The sequence below is a fragment of the Colobus angolensis genome, unplaced genomic scaffold (assembly GCF_000951035.1).
Source record: "Colobus angolensis palliatus isolate OR3802 unplaced genomic scaffold, Cang.pa_1.0 Scaffold152, whole genome shotgun sequence".
NCBI lineage: Eukaryota > Metazoa > Chordata > Mammalia > Primates > Cercopithecidae > Colobus > Colobus angolensis.
In genome coordinates this window covers 571,083-582,718 of record NW_012114622.1, presented here as the reverse complement: position 1 = coordinate 582,718, position 11,636 = coordinate 571,083, and positions in this window count along the sequence as shown.

Below are 11,636 nucleotides of genomic sequence, written 5' to 3'. Positions count from 1 at the left end.
TCCCCACCCGATTCCCAGAACATGTTCTGTCTCAGGCAGAGGATTAAACACAGAAAAACTGCTAGCTTTTCACCTTGAATGAATATCCCAGATAACAGAAACTTATCTCTTTAAAAACTAAATTCTCTTTCTAATGAAAATCTCTTTCAATTCAAATTTACATGCCTTCTTACATTGGGGGCTGTTAAATATATCTATTTTTAAACTGAGGACTATATTTAAGAATATTAGTATTAACTAAAGTACTTGGTGGCAGTGCAGTGCATTTCTGAAGGCTGTTATTGGGCTGTCAAAGCAATTTGCCCCTGTATTTTAAAAATAATTAATACCTAAGGCTTATTTCTCATTCTATGGTTTTCAAAGAATGTTTGTATTCATGATTTCATTTGATTCTCACAGCATCCTCCTGTGTCATCTCAGGTCCTCCTTGAAGCAGATGCTAAGATAAAATGAAAAGTCCAAGAGAGTTATCGCAGGAAATGACAGTGAAAGATAAAGAAGAAGATATATAAATAAGCTTTATTATATACAAATATATATAAAATGCTCAACATCTCTAATCATCAGAGAAATGCAAATGAAAATCGCAAAAGATATTACCTCAAACTTGTTAGATTGGTTATTCTCAAAAAGATGATGAAAGATAGGGGTTCCAGTTTCATTCTTCTGCATGTGGCTAGCCAGTTATCCCAGCACCATTTATTGAATAGGGAGTCATTTTCCCTTTGCTTATTTCACCATATAAAAATTAACCCAAGATGGATTAAAGATTTAAACAGAAGACCTCATACTGTGAAAATCTTAGAAGAAAACCTGGCAAAGACCATTCTGGACATCAGCCTTAGCAAAGAATTTATGGCTAAGTCCTCAAAAGAAATTGCAACAAAACAAAAAATTAGCCAATGGGACTTAATTAAATGAAAGAGCTTCTGCACAGCAAAAGAAACTAGCAACAGAGTAAATAGACATCCTACAGAATGGGAGAAAATATTTTATAAACTATGCATCTGACAAGGGTCTAATATCCAGAATCTATAAGGAACTTAAAAAATTCAACAAGTAAAAAACAAATAATCCTATTAAAAAAGGGGCAAAGGACATGAACAGACACTTCTCAAAAGAAGACATACAAGTGGCAAGGAAACATGAAAAAAGTTCAACATGACCAGTTACTGGAGAAACGCAAGTCAAAACCGCAATGAAGTACCATCTCACTCCAGTAGGAATTGCTATTATTAAAAAGTAAAAAAATAACAGATACTGGTGAGGCTGTGGAGAAAAGGGAATGCTTATACACTGTTGGTGGGAATGTAAGTTCAGCCACTGTGAAAAGCAGTTCGACATTTCTTAAAGAACTTAAAATAGAACTACCATTCAACCCAGCAATTCCACTACTGTGTATATACCCAAAGGATAATAAATTGTCCTACCATAAAACCCCAGATACACTCATATGTTCATCACAGCACTATTCACTATAGCAAAGACATAGAATTAACCTAGGTGACTATGGATGGAGGATTAGATAAAGAAAATGTGGTACATATACACCACAAAATACTATGCAGCCATAAAAAAAGAACAAAATTACATTCTTTGTAGCAACATAGATGCAGCTGGAGGCCATTATTCTAAGTGAATTAATACAGGAACAGAAAACCAAATACTGCATGTTCTCATTTATAAGCAGGAGCTAAATACTGGATACACATGGACAGAAAGAAACAACTCTAGGAACTACTAGAGCGGGGAGGTAAGGAAGGGGAGGAAGGGCTGAAAAACTACCTACTGAGTGCTATGCTCACTGCCTGGGTGACAGGACCATTTGTACTGCAAACCTCAGCACCATGCAGTATACCCATGTAATAAACCTACACATGTATCCCTTGAATCTAAAATAAAAATTGAGTGTTGGCAAGAGGGTGGAGGAAAGGGAACCCTTGCACACTGTTGGTATTGTAAATTGGTATAGCCATTTTGGAAAACAGTGTGGAAGTTCATCAGAAAACTAAAAATAAAACTACCATATGATCCAACAATCCCACTTCTGGGTATATACCCAAAGGAATTGAAATCAGTATGTCAAAAAGATGTCTATACTCCCAAGTTCATTGCAGCATTAGTCACAATAGCCAAGATATGGAATCAACCTAAGTGTCTATCAAGGAAGGGACAGAATTTTTTAAAAAAATGTGGCGTATTTACACAGTGAAATACGATTGAGTCATGTAAAAAAACCCAGGAAATTCTGTCATTTGTAACGACATAGATAAACCTAGAGAGGATGATATGTTAAGTGAAATAAACCAGGCACAGAGAGACAGATGCCATATGGTCTCATTTTTTTAAAGCTCATAGCACTAGAGAGTAGAATGGTGGCTACCAGAAGCTGGGGTGGGAGTGGAGGTAGTGGTGGGATTGGATGGGAAAAGTCTTACAGTAATACTAAAATTAAAAACTGTGATAATAAAAATTAATTCTAATAAACTTCATTACTAGAGTAAAGTTGGTCATGGTTACAAAGTTTAAGTTAGGAGGAATACGTTCTGGTGTTCTATTGCACAGTATAGTGACTAGTTAATAGCAATTTATTGTATATTTCAAAATAGCTATTAGAGAGAATTTTAAATAAAAATGATAAATATTTGAGATGATGGATTTGCTAATTAGTACCTGATTGGATCATCCCATAGTGTATACATGTATGAAAACATCACATTGTACCCCATAAATATGTGATTATTCACTTTAAAATAGAACAAAAAATGAATTGAAAAAGATAAAGGGAAGGGGGAACAGGAACTTGAAAGGGATGGCTTCCAAGTTCAATGCAGGTTTGACATGCATGGAAGGACAAGAAGAGGGAGAACTGGGTAGAAAAAGCCTTAGATTGCAGTGTAGCTTTAAGTCTCTACTAGGTTGATGGGGAGCTTCTGAATGAAGAGGGCTTGCTAGAGGAACTTGACAAGCAGAAATGGTTTGGTTCTTGTTCTACTGCCATACTTAGTCACTGAGGAAAAGCAAAAAGCAAACTGGGGACGGTGTGGTCCTAGCGTGAATGCTGTAGCAGATCCCCAAAATGCAGCAGCTAGAAGCTCTTGGCTAACTATCCTCTTCTGGCAAGTTTTCTCTCTCTCTCTCTCTCTCTTTTTTTTGTTTTTGACAGAGTCTCACTCTGTCACCCAGGCTGGAGTGCAGTGGTGTGATCACAGCTCACTGCAGCCTGGACCTCCCAGGCTCAGGTGATCTTCCCGTCTCAGGTTCCGGAGTAGCTGGGACTACAGGTCCACTCCACCACACCCAGCTAATTTTTGTATTTTTGATAGCGATGAGGTTTCACCATGTTGCCCAGGCTGGTCTCTAAGTCCTGGGCTCAAGTGATTCACCCACCTCAGCCTCCCAAAGTGCTGGGATTACAGGCATGTAATCCCAGGCCAGTTTTTCTTCTTTAAGGGAGATCTTAGCACCAATCCTTCATGGCTGCCACATCCTGTGAAGTAGGCAGAGCAAGAACTATTAACTCAACTTTAAAGAAGTTTCAGATAATTGAAAGTAATCAGTGTGATAATGGCAGATTCCTAGGGTTCACAGTTGTCTTACTAGGTAGGTTTTTACAAGTAGTTTTGTAAATCCAATTGTGATAGTCTTCAAAGATGGTCACTATCTATTACTTCCTTTCTGCATCCAAAAGTGGAATCTATGGCTTCTCGCCTTGAACCTGGGCTGGCCCTATACCTTGCTTTGACCAACAGAAGGCAGTCAAAATGTTGATGGCTACAGGCTGTAAGGGAAAAGGTAGCTTCCTCTCCTTTCCTCTTAGAAGCCAGCCATTATGTGAATAGTCTGACCAGAACTTCATCCAATTATGAGAAACCATCAGACAGAACCAAACTGAGAGATATTCTATAAAGTAATTGACTCGTTCTTGTCAGTGTGCCAAGACCATGAAGACAAAGTTGATGAACTGCAATAAATTGGAGGAGACTAAGGAGAAATGACAACTAAGTACAATGTGGGATGCTGAATAGGATCTTGGGATAGAAAAAGATCATTAGTAGATCAACTGGTGCAATTTAGTACAACTATAGTTTAGTTAGTAGTATTGTACCATGTTAATTTCTTAGCTGTCGTGTATTAAGGTGTCTAAGGTGTTAACATTAGGGAAACCTGGGTGATGAGTATACAGGAATTCTACTCTTTTTATAATTCTTATGTAGGTCTACAATTAGTTTACAATAAAAAGTTAAAAAAAATGGAAATGTCTGATCATCCTGACATCTCTGTGCTGAAAGAAAGCCAAAATTAGCCTTAAAGAGAGAAAGGCCACATGGAGGAGCACTGAGGTGCCACACGTGTGAGTATAACCTTTCTGGATCAACCAGCCTGATTTGGCTTTCTGGATATAGTCAGTGAGTGACTCCAATCTACGCCATGTGGGGCAGAAGAGCTTCTCAGCTGAGCCTTCCCTGAATTCCTGACCCAGAATCATGAGGAATTGTGCCATGGTTGTATTAAGCCACCAAGTTTCAGGGTGATGGTAATGCAGCAGTAGGTTCCTGGAAAGTCCATAGAAGAGGCAGCAGCTCAGATAATCCTGCAGAGTTTCTCCTGGGTTGGGGCTGTTGGAAAACAGACTGATCCCATGATTGAGACGTTGGTAGCTTTTTCTGCGACGTTATTGAAAGGGTCATCAGGTCTTTGCTTACCAAACAACATTTTCACTTATCTATCTCAAACCTGAAATTCCATCTTTTAGGTAATCCATTAATTTAAGGCAAGCACCATAGAGGGTATCTAGTGTAATAGTAATATTGGGAGATCCACCACAAATGAAAAATCTTTGTTTAATGTTTGAGAAACAATTGGAAAGTTTACTTCTTGAAGATTACTTATAAACATTAGCAGATGAAAGACTTGAGAAATCCTGCAGTGAAAAAAATATATAAATAACTTCATTTACCTAGAATTTATTCCCCAAATTTATTACCATGGAATCTTTTTAAATTTTGTTTTTATTTTTGAGACATGTCTCACTCTGTCTCCCAGGAGGGAGTGCAGGGTTGCAATCTCAGCTCTCTGCAGCCTCAACTTCTCAGCCTCAGGTGATCCTTCCACCTCAGCTTTCTAAGTAGTTGGGAGCACAGGTGCGCACCACCGTGCCTGGCTGATTTTTATTTTTTGTAGAGCTGAGGTCTCCCTATGTTGCCCAGGCTGGCCTCGAACTCTTGGGCTCAAGTGATCCTCCCACCTTGACCTCCCAAAGTGCTGGGATTACAGAAGTGAGCCACTGTGCCCAGCCACCACAGAATCTTAAGTCTGTGTATATAAACATTTTTCCATGGAGGATACCTTAGAAAATGCCATATGAAAGTATCTTGAGCTACAAGGGACTTCAAGTAACAAAAGTGAATCCTCTTTCCTTAGAAGAGATAAAAGTGAGGCTGAGTATCAAGATTAATAAAAAGGTCTCCCACATTAGAAGTTAGTTTGGACTTGCTAGCCTCTATATATTCTTTACTACTTAAAAAGTCTGTCAGTCAATAGAAGGGTGTGTTAGCCAAGATTCTTAGTGGTAAATAACAGAATCCACTCTAGAACAGGGATTTATGACAGGACATTACTTAGTTTATTTAATTTATTTTATTATTATTATTTATTTGAGATGGAGTCTCACCCCATCACCCAGGCTGGAGTGTAGTGACGCAATCTCGGCTCACTGCAACTTCTGCCTCCTGGGTTTAAGCGATTCTTGTGCTTCAGCCTCCCGAGTACCTGGGATTACAGGTGTGCACATCACCCGGCTAATTTTTGTATTTTTAGTAGAGATGGGTTTCACCATGTTGGCCAGGCTGGTCTCGAATTCTTGGCCTCAAGTGATCCGCCCTCCTTGGCCTCCCAAAGTGCTGGGATTATAGGAGTGAGCCACTGCGCCGGCAGTCTATTCAGTTTAAATGAGGGCCAGGGAAGCTGTTTTAATACCACATTATAGAACAACACAGGAAGGAGAAACCCTCAACTGCATTATGAAATTCCACTGCCTGTAATGTCCACCTGTTATCACCTGTGATGCCAGAACCTTAATCATAGCTATGCAGAAGAAAACCAGAAGATCTCACAGACTCTAAGTCATATGAGTATCCTAGCAGCAAAGGCCTGTGGGAAAAGTAGTTTCCCCCCTTTTCTGGGAGTGATAGTGCAGGAATACACATTAGAAGGGCTTTTAATATTTGTTGGGTAATCTAATTTGCAGCATTGGCTACAGAGTGCTACATTTACCCATTCTTCATTTGACACATGCAAACATGAGATTGGTTTCATACCATGATTGTCATTCCCCACCCCCTCTTCTATATAGGTCTTAAAAGTAATTATTATTTTGTTATTTATTTATTTATTTATTTTGAGACAAGGTCTTGCTCTGTCACCAGGCTGGAGTACAGTGGCACAATCTTGGCTCACTGCAACCTCTGCCTCCCGGGCTCAAGCGATTCTCCTGCCTCAGCCGCCTGAGTAGCTGGGACTACAGGCACACACCACCATGCTCAGCTAATTTTTGTATTTTTAGTAGAGATGGGGTTTCACCATGTTGGGCAGGATGGTCTCGATCTCTTGACCTCGTGATCGCCCGCCTCGGCCTCCCAAAGTGCTGGGATTACAGGTGTGAGCCACCGGGCCCGACCAAAAGTAATTATTAAAACACTAAATATTATAGCAATAATAAAATCCTGAACTGTGACAATAATAACCATCACCATAAAACCCGATACTAAAATAATAATACAATACATTATTAATATTAAGCCAAGTGTTATAGTAATACTAAAATTCAAAACTATGGTAATAAAAATTAATACCAATAAAATTCATTGCTAGAGAAAAGTAAAATTCATTATTGTAATAGCAATACAACTCAATACTCTAATTAGACTGAATAATATAGTATGAACCTTAGTTTTTGAATTTAGTTTCTTTCCCCTTTGTGGTTAAGAACTTGGGTTCTGGAATCAGAGTTCCTGTCTCTATCCTGACTTTCTAAGGGACATTAGGTTAGTTAGGGAAGCAATTTAGTTCTCAGTTTCACATTGTAGACTGGAGATAATACTTGCGTCTTCCTCATAGGGCTGCTGCAAGAATTAAGTAAGAAAATACTTATTAAGAAAAGTATCTTGCATATTGTAAGCATCTGTCTTAGTCCATTTTGGGCTACTATCACAGAATACCTGACACTGGGTAATTTGTAAAGAATAGAAATTTATCTCTTTATAGTTCTGGAGGTTGGGAAGTCCAAGAGCAAGGCACCAGTAGGTTCATTCTCAGGTTCTAAGATGGTGCCTTGTTGCTGCATCCTCTGGAGAAGAGGAACCTTATGTCCTCACATCACAGAAGAACAGAAGAGAGAGGATCCACTTCTGCAGCCCTTTTTATAGCGGCGTTAATCCATTAATGAGAGAGAAGCTCTCATGACCTAAATATCTTCCAAAAAGCCTCACCTCTCAACACTATTGCATTGAAGATTCAGTTTCCAACACATGAATTTTGGGGCACTCACTTAGATTATAGCATCACTTAATAAATGTTAGCTTATGGTTGGCATTCTCTGCTTCTGTGAGACAGGAAGCCTGCCTCTGTAATCCAGCCTTCTATGACGCCCTGATGTATCCCTACTGAGTCATTTCCCACTGTCATACCTACCTGTACTAAGGTAGATATGCCATTCGTTTCTGTTTTTAGATTTATCCCTTCTTAACAAACATGGAGTTGGGGACCTACATTCTGTCAGCATCATGAGGACCTTTCTGGATCTCCCTCTGTAGGGCCTAGCTTTCCTTTGAGCTTAGGGGTCTGCCTATCCCTTTAATTATCCAAGGCATGGGTTTTGGAGCCGGTCACAGTTGGACTCAAATACTGTCTTCATCCTTGATTAGCTGATCTTAGGCAAATTATTTGACCTCTCTAAACCTTGGGTTCACATGTAAAATGGAGTTCATGACACTTTTCTCAAACTGTTGCTATGAAAAGCAATGAAGTGATGCTAGATGGTGTCTGGCATAGGTCTTAGCACGTAGCAGGGGTTTGCAATGAATATTCCACCCTCTCCCTTGTTCCTCCCCGGTCTGCTCTCTGCTCTGTTTCTACAGTGCCATTGTTCCTTTTTCTAATAATGTTCCTGTGGTGGAAAAGGGTGGAGGCTGGACCTTGAGTTTGTTCTGACCTCAAAAAACTCCTAGATGTTGTGATTTTTGTTCTAGGTCAAGGAAAAAAAATCAGCTTGTTCCCTTGTGTGTGTGTGTTTTTTTCCCCTAGAAGTGAGACTCAGCTAAAGTTGTGGGAACAGAGAGTTCAGGTTAGTTGTGTTCTGCTTGAGAGGTTTTAATGTGTCTCTCCATCGAGCAGGTTAGTCCTGGGTGTCTTGCCTGGGCAGATACTTTACTCTTTATTCAATAGATTAATAGCTACATTTTCTTCAGGGCCTTGAAAGAGTTTGTACAGCTTCTGAGACTCTACATTGAATCAGTATGATCATATAATCTTAATATAATTATTAACACAGTGTTGGAATTTACTGTTTTGGTTATAGGGCAGAGAGCTCAAGAGGTCACGTTTTGGTGTGACCTAGGTAGACCTAGGTTTAAGTTATAGGCTGTGTACATTGAGAAAATTATACCAGAGCTTCTTGGTGTGCCTTGAAACAATTCACTAGTGGCCTTAACTCTTGGGTAGCTAGATAGGGCCTGAGGTGGCCAGTGCCCCCACAGATGGTTTTTTATGCCTGCCAGGACCTACAATGTGCTGTACAAATGTTACTCTTTTCGATCTGTGCCTTGAAATGACAAGCCTTGTGTTTCTCATCTGTAAAATGATTATGACAATAGTATTTACCTTAAAATAATTAATATATACAAAGTGTTTAGAATAGGACCTACCATGTAGTAATGTATGTAAGTAATTATTGTTGTCCGCTATAATTGTTTTCCAAATATTATCTATAAAAGGGAGATGGATAAATATTTATTTGTACTTTGGATAATAATCTAATATTACATTATTTTGTTCTTCAAATTATTTTAGCTTTGGCCGTCAGGTGCTCTTTCAGTTTGACTCCTATATACTTTTATCATCCTTTTGCTTTTTGAATACTTCTTTACTTTCTAGCACTGAAAGATACTTCAGGCTCACTTTGTATTTTCTGTGCTCCAGCTCTAGAATCAGCCATTTTTCCAAGGATCCCTGGTTCCTTATATTGAAAAATGGTATTAGACATCAAGATCTGGGTACTAGGTGAACCACTAGATTTTGATCCAAATACTTTTGCTATTATGTTGGTGTTTGTGAAATGACACACTGAGATGAGTTGGTCAGGGAGGCGCTGCAGGACAGGGTATGGAATAGTTATATCAAGCCAGGGTCATGGAATGAGAGTGTTTACTGGAGCTTGAGTATACCCAGAAGGGAACGTTGCTGAGGAGAGTCTGTGGAAGAAATCGAGGATGTTTTTATAGACAGTGTGAGTCACAATGATTCTGCAGTGGTGATTACATTCTAATGATCCCTGAGTTCTTTAGAATTTTTTCAATGCTTTGTTTTCATTCCAGTTATTTACTACTGTGTAACAAATTACTCCAGAACTTACTGGCTTAATACAACAATTGTTTTATCATCTCTCTTGGTTTCTGTGGGTTAGTGATTTGGGGAAAGGCTCTGCTGGATGGTTCTGGATGAAGTTTCAGTGAGCTGGTGGCTACAGCTATAACAGTAGAGATATGGAGCAGCTGGGGACAGCTAGATCTCTCTCACTTATATCTCTTCTTCAGATAGTCTCAGGGTGTCTCCATGTTGTCTCCTCATGTAAACTAGCTTGCTTCCTCACAGCGTGGCAGCCTCAGAGCAGTTGGAGTGCTCACATGGGAACTAAAGACCTCAGTGTAGGTGTTCCATGGGATCCTCACCCTTTCTGACCTCACTTTAGAATTTACTTTCACTGCAATCTATTTGTTATAAGTGAGTTACAGACTTCTCAGATTCAAGGGGAGGGGACACAGACCCCTCTCGATGGGTAGAATGCCAAAATTGCATTTTAACAAGAGTCTCTGGGATGAGAGTCATTGTTCTGAGCATCTTTGGGGGAAAAATATCCTCCACACATTCACGTATGCTCCCAAGATTTCTAGCATTTTGAAAATATGCCATACATTCATAAAAACTGAAAGCTCCTGCCCTAAATTGGAAGGGTCTTCATCTGGTGTCTTTCTGTACACTTCTTCCTTTATTTCTCACTGTCATGACTTCTTAGAATTTCTTTCTTACCCGCTATCACTCATCTGCTTTCCCATGTCATGTTTTCTGATTCTCTCTTGAGGGACATAAAGATTTTCTTTAAGTGGGCTGTTTGCTCTTCGTGTGGCTAAAAGAAGACATGTCTAATAAAGAAAGCACATAAACGGAGAGAGATGACACAAATGAATAACGGAAAACAGAAGGAAAAATGAACAACGATGGGGAAAACAGAGTCAGTGGCACTGAATAATATGTGAGAGCACACACAGAAGGCACTCAAAAATGTTTAAGAGTGAAAGTAAGGATATATTAAACAAAGGAAAAAAACTGCACCACTGCTAAGAATTGTCATGGGCCTATTTTCTACAAAATAGTAAAAAGAGGAATCAAGGATGTCCTTAAATCATAAAAATTGTGTACAAAAATTAAATGTAAGTGAGAGAAGAGAGTCCATAGTGCTTATCAGACCTGCCAAGGGGTTTGTGGCTAAAGCAGCTTTAAGATCCAGTGATAAGGTCAGGTGTGCTGGCTCACACCTGTAATCCTAGCACTTTGGGAGGCTGGGGTGGGTGGATCACCTGAGATCAGGAGTTTGAGACTAGCCTGGCCAACATAGTGAACCCCTGTCTCTACTCAAAATACAAAAAATTAGCTGGGCGTGGTGGCACATGCCTGTAATCCCAGCTATTCAGGAGGCTGAGGCAGAAGAATCACTTTAATCCAGGAGGCAGAGGTTGCAGTGAGCCAAGGTAACGCCCTTGCGCTCCAGCCTGGGAAACAAGAGTGAAACTCTGTTTAAAAAAAAAAAAAAATCCAGTGATAAAATGTCAGACGCTCACATGGAGAAGGACTTGCTCAAAGTTGCGTATATGAGCAGGAGAGCTCTGGAAATCTGACGTCACTGACTCAGGGCCGTGAACTATGTATGTCCCAGCTGATATTCAGCTTGTTTAGGCCCCATTCTGCTTCCTGGTCCTGGTCCTGTGAAGCACCATGGTGTTCCTCCCTTGCACGTTTGTGCATCTGCTTTTATCTCATTGTCCAATTAACATTATTCCATTCTCCTGTTGCTCTTACTAATACATATGCTATGTCCATACCTTTACCAATTGCTATTGTTTATTCTACAGCTGAGCTCTTTCTTAGCACAGTCTATACACTCTACACACACACACAAACACACACAGTTTTGTTTCTTTGGTCGTTAGAAATCACAGTTTTCCTCTATGTACAAAGAGATACACTGGGTAAGAAATCTCCATGAATGGAGAGGGCATGGCAAAATCTAGAGGTTAAGAATGATGCAGTTCTCAGCAAGCAATGAAAGGACAGGATTCAGTGGGTTCAGGAGGGAAATTTTC